Genomic DNA, 22,686 nt, shown 5'->3' on the forward strand with positions numbered 1-22,686 from the left:
ACGGTGGTTTCGAGTTCTTAAAGGGCAGCTTCGAAGGGATCAAGGGATACGCTGTGGGCCGAATGACCAAGAGTCAGCGCGTCAAGCTCTACATCAACGATGCAGATTGGGGCCCCGAGGTCAGCTCAATTGAGTACGTGTACCGGGTCCCCTTCGGCGGAATCCACGTCTTCATCGGCAAGATAGGCGAGCTGGGCCCTGAGCCGGACATCTACACCGACATCATCGAGATGGCTCAATGTGCAAGACCCGCTCGGGCTCAGCCCGCTGTGAAGCGTGCCTTCGTGGGATGCATCCATGGAGCGGAATTTGATGAAGGATCTATGTCTGTCGGAGAGACGGCCATCTACTCTGAAGGCGAGTCGTCCACGGGTGAGACTACTTAATTATATCAGTTGCAAGATGGTGAGGTTGGGGGCTATTCCGATGGCAACAGTATTCTGGACCCCTATGAGCCGCGAAACAGAGTCGGAATATCCATGGCTGGTACGCAGCCTGGGCAAAATTCTTCAACTGCAGCAGCGATGACTTCCGGGTCAGCGGCGGTGGCGGCAGCCAGGGCAGGAGGCCCTGTGCGCCTGTCGGCTCAGATTTTGATGGCTTTGATGGATAAGTTGACGGATCTGTTGGCAGCCATGGTGAACCCGGCGAATCAAGCTCAGCATGATGCGGAGGTTGCAAAGTTACGTGATGAGGTAGCACTAGCCAAGGAAGACCTGGCAGCAGAGGACATCATGATAGCCGCGGAACGAGCGGCTCTGGATGCTCAGGCCCAACGGATTCAGTTACAGGCTTTCCGGCTTACGATGGATCAATCTCATCTACCTCCAGTTTAAGAGGCTAGAAACCTCTTCTACATGCCTGGGGCGGGGACCAGTAATCCGCCGTAGGCAAACCGGGTCGCGGCACCTGGAGTCGGAACAACGGTTCAGCCACACACAACGAAACCCCCTCGTTTGAATACCACTTCGCCTCAGCATGTACCGACACCACCGGGTCATTATTATAATCCTTTAGAGAACATGATTGTTGCAGCTGCATGATTGGCGGCTCTCCCGGTGGATGGAGATTCTCCAATGGCGGTTGAAACACGAAGGGTCAGAGAACTTCTTCAGACAGCATTGGCGCAGCAGGAGGCATATTCTTACAATCGAGATAGGATTCACTCGACCCCTTGCCCAAGCCGGAGTTATAGCAGGCACATGGACTCACCAGCCGTTTCAAGCAACGCCCAGCGGCATGACTAGCCGCGTGAGCATGACCCGGCGCATGATGGAGCTCTTAACTTGGTGGAACAGGACATAGTACGTCAAGAAGCCGAGCAGGTGGCTCAGCGGGCAGCTCACCAGCCCCTTCTGGTTTATCCAACGACTTCGGTTGAGGCAGGCGTGACCTCTAGATCTACAGGTGTACCCTATTTGGTGCCGGCTCTACGTAATGAGCGTTTGCCCAAGGATTTCAAAGGACCTCGAAAGGTGCCTAATTACGCAGCCGACTTACTCCCTGAAGCGTGAATTGAAAGTTATGAGATGGCCATGGAACTATTGGTGGTCAGTGACACCGAGTGCGCTAAGTACTTCACCATGATGCTGGATGGAACGGCCTGTACTTGGTTAAAAGGGCTGCCGGCTAATTCCATCGAGTCATGGGCTGAGTTAAAGGCCCGGTTTATTCAGAACTTTAAGGACACATGCAAGCAACCCATGGCGATTGTGGACTTGGATACTTGCGCCCAAGAGGAGGGTGAATCAATGACCCATTGGGTGCGCCGGGTCAAAGGTATCATACATTCATCTGATAACATGAATGCCCGCTCTGCGGTCTTAATGTTGGAGAAAAATTGCCGTTTTTTGCCTCTTAAACAGAAGCCGGGGCGGCTCAAGCGCGATTGTAATGATATGGGGTAGCTGATGGTGGCTCTAATCAAATATTCGGACTCTGATAGTACCAAGGACCCCGAGTCAAGCGATGAAAAGACAGGGAAGGGAAAGAAGAACGACAACACCAAGGGTTAGCAGCATAACCCGACGAATCAGGGGGCAACGGTAAATGCAAGGCTGATGGTAGCTCAGAGTTTGTGGCTAACACCAATGCACATGGCAATAATCAGCATCGTAAGGGGAGGCTACCTCCTCGGAACAATGGACCAGGTCCTACTCTTGAGCAGTTGCTTAACAAGCCCTGTCCAAAGCATGGCACACAGGAGAAACCAGCTACTCACCTTTGGAAGGATTGTTCCACTATGAGGGCTTTCAAAAATTCTGACTCCGTTTCACAGCAATCATGGGCCAGGTGGCGGCTCAGGCGGCGACAGTTCTCATGGCCCGGGTTATGGAGGTGGCGGTTCTTATTCCAGCTTCCAGGGCCACCAAGGTAATCAGTGTGGTTATAGTCAAGGTAATCAGGGTGGTTATAATCAGCAATCCGGTCAGGAGGGTCAGCAGCAGCAGCAATCTCGATATCAGAGTAATCCGAAGCAGCTGAATAGTGGGCAGTATCATGTTTTCACCACAAGTTTATGCAAGTGGGACCAGAAGCTCCACAAGCGGGCCATGAACGCTGTTGAGCCGGCAGTTCCTCATTACTTGTGATGGTCCGAGCAGCCCATTATGTGGAGTAGAGCGGATCACCCTCCCCGGGTTGACAATCTGGGTCATTTAGCATTGGTGGTGGCGCCTCAAGTTGGTGGATACAAATTCACTAAGGTACTCATGGATGGAGGTAGTAGCATCAACATCCTTTATTATGAGACTTTCCGTCGCATGGGGTTAACTGATAAAAATCTTAAGACATCCAACACTATTTTCCATGGAGTGGTGCCTGGTAAGTCGACGTACCCGGTGGATAAGATTGAGCTAGAGGTGGCCGTTGGTGTCAAAACCGGCGGATCTCGGGTAGGGGGTCCCGATCTGTGCATCTTAGGCTGATGGTAACAGGAAGCAAGGGACACAATGTTTATCCAGGTTTGGGCCCTCTCGATGGAGGTAAAACCCTACTTCTTGCTTGATTAATATTGAAGATATGAGTAGTACAAGAGTAGATCTACCACGAGATCATAGAGGCTAAACCCTAAGAGCTAGCCTATGATGGTCTGATTGTAATCGTGATCGTCCTTCTAAGGATCAACCTCTCCGGTTTATATAGACATAGGAGAGGGCTAGGGTTTACACGGAGTCGGTTACAAGGAAGGAAACACAATATCCGGATTGCCAAGCTTGCCTTCCACGCAAAGGAGAGTCCCATCCGGACACGCGCCAAAGTCTTGAGTCTTGTATCTTCACGCTTCAATAGTCCGAACGATGTATATAGTCCGGCTGTCTGGATACCCCCTAATCCAGGACTCCCTCAGTAGCCCCTGAACCAGGCTTCAATGACGATGAGTCCGGCACGCAGTCTTGTCTTCGGCATTGCAAGGCGGGTTCCTTCTCCGAATACTCCAATGTACCTACTATGATGAATAGTGTCCGGCTCCCCATCAACGTTGCACTCCTTGGCTTCAGTGCCTCAATAATGACCATCTCCACGTGTCAAGCGAATGCGAGGAGCCGAGGCATTTTTGCATTTGCCACCCCGATCCTTCAGGCTGGCCGTCTATTTGAAGAGACGGGAATTCTCAGATCCAAACCTCACTATCCCCCCTCGAGCAAGCATCCCACAGAGCGCTCCGGGAAAAACCATTCCAACATGGCCGGTCGTCGAAGCTCTTCTGTTCGCTCTCCTCGCTCCAAGTCGGGGGATTGGGAATAGTGTTCAATTCCTCGTAGCCGTTTGATAAAGTTACAAACCCAAGGGTTTCTCCCACCGGCGTTTATGGTCCCCGTTCGAGCCGGAATAGCCACTTATAACGGTGGGGAACAAGTGGAGGGATCTCCTAATCCATCTCCGGAGGAGTGAATATGTCTCATCCTGCATCTGCTAAGGGGCGTCGGGTTTCCCATCCACTCGTTTCTTCGCGGGCTCCTGGAGTTCTACGGTCTCCATTTGCATAACCTTACCCCTGCCTCCGTACTACACATAGCAGGGTACGTTGCCCTTTGCGATCTACTTTTGGGCTGCTAACATCACTTCGGGTTATGGAAGAAGCTATTCTGCCTTGCCCCCCGCACCCAGGGAGAATCCCTATATCAAGTGGGCGGGGCCGAAGTATGGCGCAATGCCAAGACCGGATACCTATCCGGCACTCCCAAGAAGGCGCCAGAGAACTGGCCTTCAGAGTGGTTTTACATTGAGGACGTTCCCTTTCCGGATCCAGTCCGGACAGGTCTCCCCAAGTTCAGTAACGCCCCGCCGAGGGCACGTCTAAGCTGGCGCCCCCGGGGCCCCCAAGAGGAGGATACTAGGGAAATACATTTCCTGATGAGCAGGATAAAGTTACTGGCCAAATCCGGACTGACGATAGTCGAGGTCATGGCAATATGCATAATGCGGGGAGTGCAACCGCTTCAATATCAGGGGAAGCCCATGTGGCACTACAACGGGGAAGACGACGCCACCCGCTGCGGCCGTAAGGGTCCGGACTCCGCCAGTGCTCTGGCAAGGATATTGTCCGGTTTATACAAAGGGGAAGAGGAAGAATTCCTTCACATTAAACTGCGGGACGGATTCTCCATGTACAACCCCCCAGAGTGGGTAAGTTGTCATTCCTTTCCATGCTTCACTTACTTTAGCGCTCTCTGCTAAGATTACCCGCATCGATGTTTCCGAGCAGGAACTGAGGAGGGCCGTAGAAGGAATCTTTAGCCCCTCCCCGCAGCCAGAGGACCCCGGAAGGGCCCTAGAACCAGGACTCGAAGAAGATCCGGATATTACCGTGGAGCTTATCAACGGGGTATTTTATCAAGCGAGCTGTGATGGTGCCTCAGTGGCCATTATTGCCGACTATCCCTGACTGCTCCCTGTGTCGAGTGTAAGCCAAACTAAAAACCCTATCCTCCGAAGAGGACTCCCCTCAGGTGTCATGCCTTACCCTTGAGGCGTCGTGCTGTTTGCAGAAACGACGGTCGGAGCACGGGGCTGAGCCCCTAGGGACTCGTCGACCACGGGCGTCCGGATCGGGCAGGCTCAAGAGGAAGGCGGTGAGGGTCGACACACCGCTGCAGAGGTAAAGCAAAAACCTGTCCTGCGATTATTGTATTTGAAGTATAACAACGCAATTCGTGTCCTGGCAGGAAGAGGAGCAGCCGGACTATATCCGGGGATCCCGCTAATCACGCCTCCACCAGCCGGGTTCCAGAACCGGCTTCGAGAGCGGAGGCGGACACGGGGCCAGTACCGCATAGTTCTCCGACAGAGGATGCAGATATGCTATCGGCCATGAACTCCGAAGTAGAGAGCGCCATGAATCACCGGGGCCGGAGGGCCATGCTTCGGAACAACATCTTCTCCGAATAGGCATTTAATGCCTTCAATTCGGGGGACGCATACATCCGAGCAGCTCAAGGCGGGCTTTCCCAAGCAATGGACCAGTATACCAAAGATATACGGGTAAGAAATTTTCATAAGTATGTATAACAGTAGCCCCTGAGACTTGAAATGGTTGGAACAACTATTTTAAGGATCAATTTATGCACAGATCCTTGTAGATAAGAATGAACAATTGGCTCGGGAGCTAGAGGAATGGAAGGCCCAGCTGAGGGACACGGTTGCCAAGTTAGAGGAATCCCAAAAGGCCTCATCTGGTAATGTTTGTCTCAATTGTACGAAGATGCACCAGGTATTAAATGATTCGTATAACAAGTCTAACAGAGAATTCTGCAGACAATCCCGGGGTGAATTCGGAGGGCGTAACGGATGATGACTCGCATCTCAAAAGGCAGCTAAAGGCTGGCGAGTGCATTCTTACACAAGTTAGGCAGGAGAAGAACAATCTTCAAGATGCCAATGTCCGACTAGACGTGGAATTGAAGGACGTCCGCGCTCAGCTGGCGGACTCCGTGAAGGAGAACACAAGGCTTCGATGTGGAATTTATGGTAAGTATCCATACGAACTATATTATAGTTCGGTGAGGAAGTATATTGAAAGAATTTTGCTTATAGGAATGTTAATGGGTCGCTCCGGGGAGGAGATGCCCTCATCTGCGGGCGATTTGCCACAAGACATTTCACATTTGCACGAGCGAGCTCGACGGGTGATGAATGGCGTTGCTCAAGCCTTGTGGCCAACAAGTTCCCTGCCGAATGGCATGGGGGAGCTTGTGGATATGCTTCAAGGAGCACGGCGGCGCTTCCGATTGTGGAAGGTGTCGGCTTGCCGGCAAGGTGCAAGAGAAGCCTGGGCTATGGTGAAGACGCGCTACACCAGGCTGGACCCGAACCATATGGCCGAAGTAGGACCGGCGGGGCCTGATGGGCAAGAAATTCCCGTAAGTCTGGTATATGACCAGGTAGCGTTAGCCGCCAAGTATTCGCAACATGATTGTAAGCTAGATAGCCTGTTGGATGGTATAGAGGAGGAATATAGTCAGTCTAAGTGACTGTGTAATTCGATGGGCATAAGTAGCCCCTAGCCGGATTAAAATCATTTGTCATGGTGGACCTTTTCGCTTCAGCCCCCGGATACTACAGTCCGGGGTGTGTCCGAATACCCACTCAGTTATACAAAACCGGGGTATGTGTGGAAGCCAGGCGTAGGGGTCATAAGTGCTTGAACAGACAAGTACCCAACTAGTTATGTTATATTACATGGATAGTAAGAAACATCTTCCAGGGAGAATAGTTCCGTTAGGGGTTCCTTTCCCTGGGTACGCATGCGACAATGCACATGTCCGGACTGCGAACGATGGCGCAGGATACAAGACTTTTGGGGATTTACATTATAATAAACGAATACATCTTTTGTTCACCGACCGAATATTCTCTTAAGGAAACTAGCTTTCGGCTTCACCCAGTCTGAGGTACACATCCGGCTGAACCGGTAGTAACAATCGCAGAGGTGCTCCCCTTATTCCCTAGCCGAATTAACGGGAACATAGGGCAAAAACACAAGAGCCAGGCAACCCAGCTTGGCCACATCTTAAGTCATATCGATGCATATAATGGTGAAGAAAAGGCACATGTGGAAAAGAAATGCACATGTGATGGGCGAAAAGCCATTAGAGTAATTATTTTTAGCTTCAGTATAGGAAGCCCCCAGGTGCTGCTTACACACATAGTGCGGCCGGAGTTATCCGGAAGTCCGTACTATATCAAATATTTTGTGTGAAGAGGAAGAAAAGTCGAGAAAGGAAAAGGGATGGAGCATAAGTAAAAGGGAGGGAGTAAGGAGACGAACATTGAGTTCGGCGTTAGGCGTAGAATCTCCGGAGTCTTGCTGCGTTCCATGGGTTTGGCTCGAGTCTGTTATCGGATGCATTACGTAAGAGGTACGCTCCTCCGGTGAGAACTTTATCAATGACGAAGGGACCTTCCCACTTGGGTTTGAGCTTGTCCTTCTTCTTCTCCGGTAGGCGTAGAACGAGTTCGCCAATATTGTAAGGTTTGGCCCGTACTTCTCTGCTTTGGTATCATCGAGCCTGCTGTTGATAGAATATGGAGCGGGCTTTTGCGATGTCACGCTCCTCCTCCAGGGCATCCAAGTTATCCTGCCGATCTAATTTAGCTTCCTTCTCTTCGTACATGCGTACGCGTGGCGAATCGTGTATTATGTCGCAGGGTAGTACTGCTTCCGCGCCGTACACCATAAAAAATGGTGTGTATCCGGTGGTGCAATTCGGCGTGGTCCGCAGCCCCCAGAGCACGGAGTCGAGCTCCTTGACCCAGTGCGTATCTGACTGTGTCAAAGATCGCACTAGTCTGGGTTTGATGCCGCTCATGATGAGACCGTTTGCCCGTTCGACCTGGCCGTTTGTTTGGGGATGGTAGACGGAAGCGTAATCGAGCTTAATGCCCATTTTGCCGCACCAAGTTTTCACTTCATCGGCTGTGAAATTGGAGCCATTATCAGTGATGATGCTGTGAGGGACGGCGTATCGGTGTACGACCCCGGATATGAAGTCTATGACTGGTCCGGATTCGGCCGTTTTGACTGGTTTGGCTTCTATCCATTTGGTGAACTTGTCCACCATGACCAATAAGTATTTTTTCTTATGGCTTCCCCCTTTAAGAGGTCCGACCATATCCATCCCCCAGACCGCAAAGGGCCAAGTTATGGGGATTGTTTGGAGAGCGGTAGGGGGCATATGACTTTGATTGGTGAAGAGATGGCAACCAACACAGTGTTGGACAAGGTCATGTGCGTCTTCTCGGGCTGTCGGCCAATAAAAGCCTGTACGGAAGGCCTTGCTGACTAGTGCTTGAGCCGCGGTGTGGTTCCCGCCAAGTCCGGCATGGATTTCAGCCAAGAGCTGCCGCCCTTTCTCTTCGGAGATGCATCTTTGGAGCACTCCGGTAGCACTTTTCTTGTAGAGTTCCCCTTCGTGGACCTTGTAAGCCTTAGAACGCCGGACGATGCAGCGTGCTTCATTTTGGTCCTCGGGGAGCTCCTACCTATTTAGGTAGGCCAGGAAAGGTTCAGTCCACGGGGCAACTACGACCATGATTTCATGGGCCGAAGATGTAATTTTGGTGGCAGAGCCTCCGATTATGTCTGACGGTTCGGAATCTGGGGGTGAGTTTGGGTCCGTGCTAGTATTGCCGGACTCCCCTTCCCATACTACGGATGGTTTGAACAACCTTTCCAGGAATATGTTAGGTGGGACAGGGTCGCGTTTAGCGCAGATACGGGCGAGGACGCCAGCCGCTTGATTGTTTTCTCGAGCCACATGGTGGAATTTGAGCCACTCGAACCGAGCTGACATTTTGAGGACGGCATTACGGTAGGCCGCCATTTTCGGATACTTGGCATAAAAATCTCCATTAATTTGTGATATTGCGAGGTTCGAATCCCCGCGCACTTCCAGGCATTGGATGCCCATAGAGACTGCCATCCGAAGACCGTGCAACAGAGCCTCATATTCGGCTGCATTGTTGGAGTCTATGTATAATATCTGGAGGACGTACTGGACAGTATCTCCGGTGGGAGATGTCAGGACTACCCCCGCTCCCAATCCGGCTAGCATTTTAGAGCCGTTGAAGTGCATGATCTAGTTGGAGTACGCGCCGTACTCTTTAGGGAGTTCGGCTTCTGTCCATTCGGCGACAAAGTCTGCCAGTACTTGCGACTTGATGGCCCACCGTGGTTTGTATGTTATGTAGAACGGAAGGAGCTCGATGGCCCATTTAGCAATCCGGCCCGTAGTATCGCGGTTATTTATTATGTCATTGAGTGGTACTTCGGAGGCCACCGTAATTGAACACTCTTGAAAGTAGTGTCATAGCTTACGGGATGCCATGAAGACCGCGTATGCTATTTTTTTGTAGTGTGGGTATCGGGATTTGCATGGGGTGAGGACCGTGGATACATAATAAACCGACTTTTGGAGCGGGAATTTGTATCCGTCAACATCTCGTTCGACGACGAGCACCGCGCTTACAACTTGATGTGTTGCAGCTATGTATAGTAGCATAGGCTCGCCGATGTTTGGCACTGTTAGGACTAGATTACTGGCCAGTAAGGTCTTTATTTCATCGAGTCCGGACACGGCTGCATTCGTCCACACGAAGTGTTTGGTGCGCCGAAGGAGGCGGTAAAGAGGTAATGCCTTTTCTCCTAGCCTGGAGATAAAGCGGCTCAAAGCGGCCATGCATCCAGCTAGTTTCTGGATGTGCTTGAGGTCTGTTGGTATAGCCAACTGTGATAGAGCTCAGATTTTTGCTGGATTCGCTTCAATTCCTCTATTAGAAACAATGAAGCCCAGTAGTTTCCCCGAGGGGACGCTGAAAACGCATTTTACCAGATTCAACTTGACGTCGTATGTCCGGAGGTTATCAAATGTAAGCCTCAAGTCATCTATTAGGGTTTCAATGTGTCTTGTTTTTATGACCACGTCGTCCACGTATGCCTCCACTGTTTTTCCGATTTGTTTTTCTAGGCATGTTTGAATCATGCGTTGATAGGTTGCACCGGCATTCTTAAGCCCGAAAGGCATAATGTTGAAGCAAAAAGGGCCATATGGCGTTATGAAAGCTGTTGCAGCTTGGTTAGACTCTGCCATCTTTATTTGATGGTATCCAGAGTATGCGTTGAGAAAACACAGCGAGTCATGTCCAGCTGTGGCATCGATGATTTGATCGATGCGAGGGAGGGGAAAGGGATCCTTGGGGCAAGCCTTGTTGAGGTCTTTGAAATCGACGCATAGGCGCCAGGATTTGTCCTTCTTTGGTACCATTACCAATTTTTTCAGCCAATCCGGATGTTTGATATCTCTGATGAATCCGGCCTCAAGTAGCCTGGCTAGCTCTTCCCCCATTGCTTGTCGTTTAGGCTCTGAAAATCGCCTTAGGGTCTGTTTGACAGGTTTGTATCACTTTAGTATGTTAAGGCTATGTTCGGCCAATCCGCGCGGGATGCCCGGCATGTCCGATGGGTGCCAGGCGAAAATGTCCCAATTTTGGCGTAAAAAGTCCCGTAGTGCGGCGTCCATTGCGGGGTTCAACTGTGTCTCGATGGAAGCTGTCTTCGTGGGGTCCGTTGGATGGACTTGGAATTTGACTATCTCGTCTGCGGGTTTAAATTAGGTGGACTTGGGTCGCTTGTCGAGTATCACGTCGTCCCTGTCCATGGTAGCCCGCAGCATTGTTAATTCTTCGGCTGCTAGGGCTTCGGATAATGCTTCCAGGGCTAGTGCTGCAGTTTTGTTTTCGGCGCAAAGTGCGACGTCCGGATCACTAGCTAGAGTGATGATTCCATTGGGCCCGAGCATTTTAAGCTTCATGTACCCGTAATGGGGTATAGCTTGAAAGCTTGCGAATGCGTCCCGCCCTAGAAGGGCGTGGTATCCGCTGCTAAAAGGAGCCACCTAGAATGTGCTCTCTTCGGACCTGTAATTCTCCAGGGTGCCGAATACCACATCGAGTGTGATTTTTCCCGCACACCACGCTTCCCGACTAGGGATAATTCCCCTGAAGGTTGTGCCGCTTTGCTCAATGCGGCTTTTGTCAATTGCCATCTTGTTGAGCGTTTCTTCATAGATCAGTTTAATCCGCTTCCGCCGTCCATGAGTACTTTAGTGAGCCGAAAGCCGTCCACGATTGGGCTAAGGACCAGAGCGGATGGTGTCCGAACAGTCTGGAATCGAGGTTCATCACTGGCATTGAAAGTTATAGCTGTGTCGTTCCAGGGGTTTATTTTTGCCAGATGGCAGATTTCAGCGGAGCTTCGATGAGCACGCTTGCGCCTATTGTTTGAGGCGAAAGTCTCGAAGACCGTTAGTACCATATTGTGCTCGTTGGCGGGATGTTGTTCTGCTTTATGGCCCGCAAGAAGATCCTCGCCACTTTTTGCAACCTGCCGGAGTATCCAACATGCCCTAAGGCTATGAGTTGGTGTTGTGTCCGGAGCGCTATGGAGTTTACATGGCCCATTGAGCCATTCTTCCAATACGGTTCCCCGCCCTGGGGTGTGCTTCGGTTTCTTGGGAACTGGATCGGCCGACTTACGAGAGTTCGCCCGTTTAGTTCGGACAAAGGTTCTGGTGAGGGCCGTACTATCCCAAAATTCTGTTTGGGTTTTCCAGGCGCTTTCCATCGCACAGTACTTCTGTACTATGGTTGCCAAGTCCTCAAAGTGTACTATGTCACTGCGACTTATAGCATTGAGGAGTCCTTTGTTCGTGCAATTTTTGCAGAAAAGTGAGACAACGTCTTCCTCGCGGCAGTCCTTGACCTTGGTTAGCACAAGGAGGAATCTGGCCCAATAATGATGTACTGTCTCCTGGGGCTCTTGCCTGATGTGGGAGAGACGGCTTAAGTCCGGGTGGGTGTTGTTAGCTGAATCTAGATCCTGATCCGATCTAGCACCCAGGGGCATGGGAGGCTCCGAGTCTGACGGTCCAGGATCCGGAGTGTTGCCCAATTTCTTCGGCCCAATGCCCGATTCTAAGTCCGGGACCCGGGTCATGTCTTCAATTGGGAAGGTGTTCGGCTCAAGGAGCTCGGTGATCCGGACATGGTTCGTCCTCAGAGTTGAGGGGTATTCCGTGTGTGGTTTATCCACTACTGCTATCTCATGGGTGGCCGGAGGGGATCTAATGTCCCCTTGGTCAGGTTGAATCCCGATCCGGTCATAGTCTGTAGCGACTCCTAGAGCGGCGATGTGATCCAAGAGCTCATTAAGGGAGGATAGCTCTATCGGATCCATCTGTTCGGCGAGTTCTGAACTGACGCGAAGGTTATGCTTGATTACCCGAGAGGCCATCATCAGCGCGGCCGCCGATGGGGCAGCCATGATGATGCCGCCAAGTCGGAGAGTTTGGCCTACAGCCAGAGCTCCCCCCGAGGTAATGTTGTCCTTGACGACGAGACGAGCCATCGAGCCTTGCGGCGATGACACAGAGGAACTCTCAATGAAAGCACCAACGTCAGTGTCAAAACCGGCGGATCTCGGGTAGGGGGTCCCGATCTATGTGTCTTAGGCTGATGGTAATAGGAAGAAAGGGACACAATGTTTACCCAGGTTCGGGCCCTCTCGATGGAGGTAAAACCCTACTTCCTGCTTGATTAGTATTGAAGATATGAGTAGTAAAATAGTAGATCTACCATGAGATCATAGAGGCTAAACCCTAAGAGCTAGCCTATGATGGTATGATTGTAATCGTGATCGTCCTTCTAAGGACCAACCTCTCCGGTTTATGTAGACACCGGAGAGGGCTAGGGTTTACACAGAGTCGGTTACAAGGAAGGAAACACAATATCCGGATTGCCAAGCTTGCCTTCCATGCAAAGGAGAGTCCCATCCGGACACGCACCGAAGTCTTGAGTCTTGTATCTTCACGCTTCAGTAGTCCGGACGATGTATATAGTCCGGCTGTCCGGATACCCCCTAATCCAGGACTCCCTCAGTGGCCTTTGGAGATGAGCATGATTCCAGGGCTGAGAAGTTAACCTTTGAAGTGGTCAAAATCAGGAGCCCGTACCACGCTTTATTTGGACGGCCGGCTTATGCCAAATTCATGGCATGGCCATGTTATGTTTATCTACAGCTTAAGATGTCGGGTTATAAAGGGACCATCATAGTGCATGGGAGTCGGAAGATAGCCCTGTAATGTGAAGAAGGTGATGATACTTATGCCGAGTCTGTCTGTGCAACGGAGGAATTGAAGTTTTACAAGGACAATGTTGACCCGACGGATATGACATATTGAAAAAGCCAACTACGGAGCATGATTCGGCGCTTAAGTTTAAATCGGTCGATGACACCAAGCTTGTTGATTTTGTTCCTGGTGACTCATCCAAGCAGTTCAGTATCAGTGCTAACTTGGATCCAAAATAGGAAAGCGCACTCATTGAGTTCATCCGTGAGAACCGGGACATCTTTGCATGGAAACCCTCTGACATGCCGGGTGTACCGAGAGAACTCGCTGAGCACACTCTCAACAATGATCCGAAATTTAAGCTGGTCAAGCAATTCCTTCGTCGTTTCAACGAGGAGAGGCGTAAGGCCATTGGTGAAGAAGTGGCCCGGCTCTTGGCGGCTGGGTTCATTGTTGAAGTTTTTCATCCAGAGTGGTTGGCTAAACCGGTGCTAGTGCTTAAGAAGAATGGCACTTGGCGCATGTGTGTGGATTACACGGACTTAAACAAGGCTTGTCCGGCTGATCCTTTTGCTCTCCCTCGTATTGATCAAATCATTGATATTACGGCGGGTTGCGAGCATTTGAGTTTTTTGGATGCTTATTCTGGTTATCATCAGATGAAGATGGCACTTAAGGACCAGGAGAAGACAACTTTCATTACTCCCTTTGGAGCCTTCTGCTATGTGTTTATGCCTTTTGGGCTCAAGAGTGCCCAGGCGACTTATCAGTGATGTGTGCAGAATTGTCTTCACAATCAGATTGGGTGCAATGTTCATGCTTATGTGGACGATATTGTGGTGAAATCCAGAGAGAAGGAAACTTTGGTAGATGATTTGAAAGAAACCTTTGATAATCTCCGGGTCTACAAGATGGTGCTTAACCTGGCCAAGTGTGTTTTTGGTGTGCCAGCAGGCAAGCTTTTGGGTTTTCTGGTTTCTAACAAAGGCATTTAGGCTAACCCGGAGAAGATCAAGGCCATCACCTCCCTGGAAAAGCCGGCATGTATCAATGATGTTCAGCGTCTGGCGGGTCGTATTGCTGCATTAAGCCGGTTCATAAGCCGGTTGGGTGAGAAGGCCATACCGCTATATCAGATGATGAAGAAAATAGATAACTTCGTTTGGAGTGGTGCTGCTAACGACGCGTTTGAAGACTTGAAGAGGCAGCTAGCTGAGCCGCCAGTCCTTGCTGCTCCCATTGATAAAGAGACATTATTTTTATATGTGGCTGCTAACACCCGTGCCGTCAGTGTAGCCATTGTGGTGGAACGGAAGGAGGCTGGCAAGGAGTATCCGGTTCAGCGGCCGGTTTATTATATCACTGAAGTGGTTATTGAGTCCAAGAAGAGATATCCACATTGGCAGAAGCTCGTTTATGGGGTGTTCATGGCCAGCCGGAAGCTTAAGCAATATTTCCTGGGTCATCCCATCACTATGGTTAGTTCTACTCCTTTAGGAGATATTATTTAAAACAGAGAAGCCACAGGATGAGTCGCCAAGTGGGCCATTGAACTTGGGCCTCAAGGTTTAAAATATATGCCTTGCACTGCCATCAAGTCTCAAGCACTGGTGGACTTCATCAATGAGTGGACAGAACTGCAGATGCGTGAAGAGAAGCCAGATAACACATATTGGACTATTCACTTTGATGGGTATAGGCAATTGGAGGGCTCGGGGGCTGGAGTTGTCTTAGCTTCCCCTCGAGGTGACAAGTTTTGTTATGTTTTAAGATTGATGTTTCTCTATACTAACAACGCAACTGAGTATGAAGCATTGCTCCATGGTCTTCGGATGGCTAAGGAGATGAACTTAAGCCGGGTGAGATGTTTCGGTGACTCAGACTTGGTAGCTCAGCAAGTTTCAGACAAATGGGATTCTAAGAACCCACTCATGGCAGCTTATCACCGTGAGGTTGATGTTATTGCTGGACACTTCAAGGGTTATCAGGTGGAACACATTGATCGCGGGAAAAATGAGGCAGCTGATGCCTTAAGCCGTCTGGGATCTCAACGTAAGTCGGTGCCACCTAACACTTTCTTGGATATTCTGCATAACCCTTCTGTCAAATTGCCTACAGAGGAAGATCTCGCTATTCCTGACCCGGAGGCACAATTAGTGGCGGCTCTTCATGCTATCCCAGATTGGACAGTACCATATTTGGCTTATATGACCCGGGGTGAGTTACCTAAGGATGAAACTTTCACCAGGCAGATAACCCGGCGGTCTAAGTCAATGACAATTGCCAACGGCGAGTTACACCATCGCAGTGTCACTGGGGCGTTTCAGCGTTGCGTCTCTCCTAAGGAAGGTCGTGAGATTCTTCATGAGATCCATGAGGGTGATTATGGCCATCATGCCGGTTCAAAACCCCTTGTGGCCAAAGATTTTCGTCATGGATTTTATTGGCTAACTGCTCATGCCGATGCAGAGGATTTGGTCAGTAAATGTGATGGTTGTCAGAAATTTTCACGGCAAGCTCACGTGCCGGCTCAAGAATTGAGGATGATTCCAATTACTTGGTCGTTTGCAGTCTAGGGGCTTGATATGGTTGGTCCTTTTAAAAGGTCCAAAGTTAAAAAGACCCACCTTTTGGTGGCGGTTGACAAATTCACAAAGTGGGTTGAAGCAGAGCCGGTCAGTAAGTGTGATGCGGCAACGGCGGTTCAATTCATCAAAAAGGTGATCTTTCGCTTCGGCTTTCCCCCACAACATTATAACTGATAATGGCACTAATCTGTCCAAGGGTGCTATGAAAGATTTTTGTCAATGTGAGCATATTTGACTTGATGTTTCGCCGGTGGCTCACCCTCAATCCAACGGTCAAGATGAAAGAGCCAATCAACAAATCCTGAGAGGCATCAAGCCCCGGCTTATGGTTCCGTTGTAGAGGACGCCGGGTTGTTGGGTGGAGGAGTTACCTTCCATGCTATGGAGTATCAATACTACCCCAATAGATCTACGGATTACACGCCGTTCTTCATGGTTTACGGAGCAGAGGCGGTTCTTCCTAGTGACATCCGTCATGACTCGCCCCGCGTGGCAGCTTATGTTGAAGCTGATAATGAACAAGCACGTCAGGATGCACTTGACCTGTTAGATGAGGAGCGCGACCTTGCGGCGGCTTGCTTGGCGATTTACCAACAAGATGTGCGCTGTTACCACAGCCGCCGAGTTAAGTCCAAAACCTTTTAAGAAGGTGATTTGGTGCTCCGGCTCATCCATGATCAAACTAACATGCATAAGTTATCCCCACCTTGGAGAGGACCCTTTGTGGTCAGCAAGAACTTGAACAACGGGTCATACTACCTTATCGATATTCGAGAGCACAAGGACTCACGTAAGTCGGAAGAGGAGACCAGCCGGCCGTGGAATATAGCTCACTTCGGCCTTCTAAACTTGAGCCACCGGCTCCTATGTTGTACTTATTTTTTGACGATGTATATATTATGATGATTATACTAAAGTAGGGTCTCTACTGTTTCATCTCCAACAATCATGTGTCTTCGTCATCATAAGTTCAAAAGAACAAATGGGGGCTGGATCGTATTGGAATCGTAGCTATTAACCACTTTTGGCAGGCTTCCTGGTCGTATTTGAACCATAGCCATAAACATTTTGATCATCTAGGGGCTGGATCGTATTCGAATCCCAGCTATTAACCCCTTTTGGTCCGGCTTATTGATCATATTTGAATCATAGTCGTTAAACAATTGGATCATTGGGGGCTTGATCGTATTCGAATCATGGCTATTAACCCATATGGTCCGGCTTGCTGGTCATATTCGAACCATAGACGTAAACACTTAGATCACTTGGGGGCTAGATCGTATTCAAATCACATCATTAACCTCTCTTGGTCTGGCTCATGATCGTATTCAAATCATAGCCGTTAAATACTTTGGTCACTTGGGGGTTTCCTGATCATAATCGAATCATAGTTGTCGGTACCCCTTTGATTGGCGCAATGCCAAAAACCATTTGGGGGCTTCCTGATCGTATTCGAATCATAGCTGTTAACCCTTATGGTCTGGCTTCCTGCTCGTATCCGAAGCATAGCCTTGCTTTTTGACATTTGCCTTGATTTTTTGAAGATTTTTTCTGGTTCTTCTTGATACTATCTTACCTTTTGGTTAAAGTGATTTCGTCCATATAACCTTCAATCTTACAACTCATATTTGAACCTTACCCCTGGTTTATATTACCCGACTTAATGAGGCGACAAGTCGCCCATACATGATGATATCCAACACTTGGAAATATTGTCTTCTAAAGCTTTGGGTGCTCACCCTTACTGCACAGGTATTGTAAACCGGCAGTACAGTTCAATACCACAGGTATGATATTGCCATTATTATGTTTAAATTCTGGTTCAACCAGCCTTATCTATAACTGTTTTAAGCTTCAGTGGTTATATGCAAGGCATTATGACCCACCCTGCGGTAAATCGCCCGGGGATCTTGTGATCTCTTTGTGTGCAAGGTAAATCAAAATTTTCATCTGCAGTAGTCAAACATCATGATAAGCATAAAAGAAGATAATAAAGTGGCGGCTTAATAGTGTCGAGCACCAAAACGTGCACGATGGCATGCAGAGCAAAGTTATTGCTACCCAATTACATGACTCTACGAGTCCAAATGACTAACTGTTTTTCAAGGTCACAAATATGAACCGCCCAATGGATCAATCTTCTTGATTCTGGTGGCTTGAGGCTTCCGGGTCATCCCTCTCCACTTCTTTGTCCTTTTCTACTTCCTGGAAGGTTGGTGATGACCAGTCAATGCCATTCAAAGCTTGGAACTCAGCTTTGTCATCAATAAGCTCGGACGGGTCAACTTCATGAGCAAAAGTGTGCTTACAGATTGGGGGGATAAGATCTTTCACTTTATATGATGACATTGGCATCTTCTGATTTTCGAAATCATAAGTCGGTTGATTCTTGGTGAGATCCGTCTCATTGGCAATCAGACTGGCCAGAGGACGTATGTCCTTCACGCAAGCAGCAAAGTCTTTCTTGTCAAACACATTTCCGTCTTCCTTCAGGCTTGGATACCCAATTGAGATATCGGTCGGGTCTAGCTCCGGTAGCCATGCTTTGGCCCGGCTTAAAGCAGTCACAGCTCCGGCTCTTGCAGCTGACCGCTTCATTTCATTAAACCTTTCAGGAAGCACGGAAAGTTTCCTTAACACATCAACTAAGAGAGTGGGGGCTTCATTGGATGGAGAAATGGTGACCAATGCGTGCTGAGCGCCAGTGTAAAGATGCTCCACTAGCGTGTAAACCGCCTTCTGCTTCACAAGCATATCTTGGTTGGGATTGGTGCTCCTAATGCCTGCATAATAGTCATGGAAGGGTTAAAGGTAGTTCATATTATCCAGGAGGATATTCAAAATTTGACAATAATAAGGCGACTTACCAAAGACAGCCGAGACCATCTGAGACACATGGCGTTTTAAGCCGGAAAGTTCAGTTGTCAACTCTTTAAGAGCCGCCTCTGCCTTTTCAGCTTGTTGGGTCAAGGCAATCTTCTCTTCAGCCCAGGCGTTTTTCTCAACTTCAGAGCCAGCCTTCAGTTTTTCTGCTTCAGACACGCTGAATTCAAACTTTGAGTTTGTCCTCCAGGTCTCAGTTTCTTCAAGCTCCAGGCGACTCTTTTATTCAGACAGCTCTGATTGAAGTTGAGCAGTGGTGGTCTGCACAGATACCGGATCAAAATCATAATTCAATTTTAGTTCAAAATATTAAGTCCCAAGCCTTTTGCAAGCAACAACACTTGGCACTTGGCGGCTAATGTCTGCCGAAAGCTTAATTTATGTGGCGGCTTATGTGAATAAGTCCCAAGCACTTTGCGAGCAAGTGTACTTGGCACTTGGGGACTAATGCATAGTGTTGTTGAAAACTACACAAGTAAGAATTGTCTTCTACACAAGAATATAAAGGACCGGCTCATTCACGCTGATTAAACCGGCCCTTGGGGGCTACGGATTCAGTGTTAACCATTACAACCACATTTTAAGCTAGATGATTTAAGCCGGACTTTTCAAGGATTCTATCAAAGGATATTACTTATGCTCATGGTTCATCTAGGTCTACAACATATTCATCTTAAACAGTAGACTTGGGGACTGGCATAGTGGGCATAACTCAATAAAGGAAGAGTTCATACCTCAAACTTTTGGTGCATTTGTTTCACCATGTCAACTTCAAGATCGCGGCTCCTATGTACTTGGCTAAGATAACCAGAAAAAACTTCGCCAATGCTTAATTGGGAGTAGTCAGCAACATCAAATCTGACTTTGCGTCGTTCAATGTGCTCCTCCTTGGCAGAGTGCTTGGCCAGCATAGTGGGCCTTCCCGGTTCTCTAAAGCCGGTGTCGGTGATCACCATGTCCTCATCATAAGTATCAGCCATCTTCACTGGATTGAGACTTCAAGATTTAAAGAATCATCACTGGCTCGCTCCATAGGAGGGTCAAAAGTTACTAGCGGGTCATCAAGAACCGACTCTGAAGATGGAAGAATAGAATCTTCAAGGATGGCCATTCGTTGCTCTGGTTCACTAACTCTTGGGTCTTTGGCCGGCTTATTCATCTTTGCCCTTTTGCTAGGCTTGGCTTTTCCACTGCATGAGTTATAAAAGTCAGTATAAATATAAAAGGATCATAATGAGTAAATGATAAGTAAATCGCCATTACCCAGGAGCAGTCTTGAAAGCTGGCAAATTAGATTGAATTGAGTCACCGGAAGAGGAATGAGATGTTTCCTGATAATTTGAGTCAAAATAATTGAGTGATGGACGAGTGAGACCCGCCAAAGGATAAAAAGAGTTTAAGTTGGGGGTGACCTCATTTCGACGCTTCCTTGGAGTGTTCGGTAAGCCGGAGGATAGTTCTGCATCCTTGCTGGTCCGAATCTGTCACCGGCTCTCGTGCTGCTATTGCTTCAAAAGAAAGTGAGGATCCAGATGAGCTAAGGGGTGTGAAAAGCTTACTTTCTGGGTTACTCTTTGAATTTTTTGTCTTGGCAAAGGCTCGAAGTCGGAGGAAATAACAGTTAACTCTTATTCAACCGCCTGACTCGTTCCCGTATCATTCTGATGATAGTCAATGTCAATAAGATGATTGAAAAAGAAGCCAAGAGAGTCAAGGGCTACCTCTAACTCAGAGGTGTCGTCCAGATCAAGCAGATCAGAAGCGTTGGGCTTCTTTCCCTTATTCTTCTTGGCGGTTTTCCTAGCGGCTTTCTTGGCCTTCCTGGCCCTTTTTGCAGCTTCATGGTCATATTCTTTTTTTCCAAAATTCATCATCAGCCTGTGAAAATCATCAAGGTTGATTGAAACAAAGTACTCAAGGATGAAGGAAAAATAAATGATTTGGCGGCTTACCGCTGGTGCCGGGTTGGATTTGCAGAAAGGGCTTAATCCCACCTTGTTGCAATCTGCTAGGCTTTCATGCAGAAGGGATTTCGTCATCTCATTGATCGCTTTGACAGTTAAGTCCACGGAGTTGTGGCGAAGTGGATCCTTTGTCTCACCCGTATAAGTACACATTAAACTAGAGCGGCGGCTCAAGGGGATGACCCGACATGCAACCCAGCACTCGACTAAGTCAATGCTGGTTAGGCCGTTCCCCAATAGAGCTTTGACCTTGGCAATGGTGAGGGCGAGTTTCTTGTGTTCAGCTGCTGTAAGCTTGTCAAGGAGAGGGTGATTTGACTCAAGACGCAGGGCGCGAAAGCCGGGCATTTGGTTCTCGTCAGCCGGAGAAGTATCCTTGCAGTAGAACCATGTTTGGTTCCAATCCTTGGGATGACTCAACAGATGAGCAGAAGGAAATATAGTGTCTCTCCATCGCTGGATCGAGATCCCACCAAGTTCCAAGCTGGGTCCATTGGAGTACTCATTCTAGCAGTTTAAATAGAAGTATTCTCTGAATAAAGCCACGCCGGGCTCCTCTTGAACGTATACCTCATAGAACACTTGGAAGTTGCATATATTTGACATGGAATTGGGTCCGATGTCTTGAGGATGAAGGTTGAAAAAGTGCAGAATGTCCTGGAAGAATTTAGAGTCGGGCGATGAGAAGCCTCGGTTCATATGATCAGTGAAGACAATGACTTCGCCTTCCTTTGGCCTAGGTTTCTCTTCTTCCGACTTGGGGGCACGGTAAGACATGACAGATTTCTTCGGCAGATAATCGGTTTTCACAAAGTCTTGAAGAGTGTTCTCTATGATGATGGAAGGAACCCAGTTACATGAAGTGGTTGTTTTGGGTGGCATTATGAAGAAGGAAGCCTAAATGGAAAAAGAACAAAGTTTCACTACTAGGGAAAACCCTAGCAGCATCGCGGGTTTTGTGCTCACTAGTAGCGCGGGAGGGCGCGCTACTAATAAGGCGCTACAACTATTGCTTAGTAGCAGCGCGTGCATGCCCACGCTACTGCTAGGACGAATAGCTGCAGCGTTTGTTCGGTAGCACGCTGCTGCTAAGGTAACTACTTGCAGCGTGTTTTCTGTCCATCGCTACTAGTACTTTTTTTTTATTTTTCCATTTCTAGTGTATTTATGCGCCATCGTACAAATATTGATACAATACCAATTATGAGGTTTACATCATTATGTCCATAACAGTGTGTCAAATGAAGGTGGATTAGGTTCAAGTGGAGGCAATATGTGGTGCATGTCAAAAGTATACTACTAATCCAAACTTGATCTAGTTTGTACTAGTAGTACTTTCGATGTGCACCACATGTTGCCTCCACTTGAATCTAATCCGCCAACACAAGCTATTTAATCATCCTCATAGTCATTACCACCAACAGTATTTATTTCTGTCTCAAAAAAACAGTATTTATTTAATCACCACTAACACTAGCTAATAATAATCATCATAGTCATTACCACCAACACTAGCTATTTTATCATCATAGTAATGTAGTGTAGCACATCATCATCCTGAGACTCATTTCTAGCTAGCTAATCATTCCTGCTGCTCTCTCTGAGGTAAAATAACATAAAACATGTATAGCTCTCCTCCTTGATCAAGCTGGAGCATGCAGATGAACCTGTCTCCTAATCATGGGTAGCACATCTGTTTGCTGCCCCCTAGTACTTCTCTGCGCTCCCCCATCACATATTTGGTCCAGTCTTGCACTATTAAGCATCCGTCGCTAATCTTGAATGCACTAAAGTAATCTGTAGGATATCTTGGCCGTAAGATGATAATACTCATGGTACCTTTAGTCTCGATCCCATAAGGCACAACATTCATCGGGAGTCCCTGTTGAAGAACATCGTATGTTAACATACTTAGCAATGAAGTTTAGTTTCAAAAATAATGTATGGAAAAGATGCACTGATGACAAATAGTAAAAATCTGACCATCCTTCCTAAATAGATGTGACCGTAGTTCATTACGAACACTATTGGTCGCACATGTTCAGTACTAACATTTCTAAATGCAGGAAGAAAATTTGTCTTGACAGTATCAAGATCCTCAAGCCATGAAACAAAATGACTAAG

Source organism: Triticum dicoccoides, chromosome 5B (assembly GCF_002162155.2).
Source record: "Triticum dicoccoides isolate Atlit2015 ecotype Zavitan chromosome 5B, WEW_v2.0, whole genome shotgun sequence".
NCBI classification, from domain to species: Eukaryota; Viridiplantae; Streptophyta; class Magnoliopsida; order Poales; family Poaceae; genus Triticum; species Triticum dicoccoides.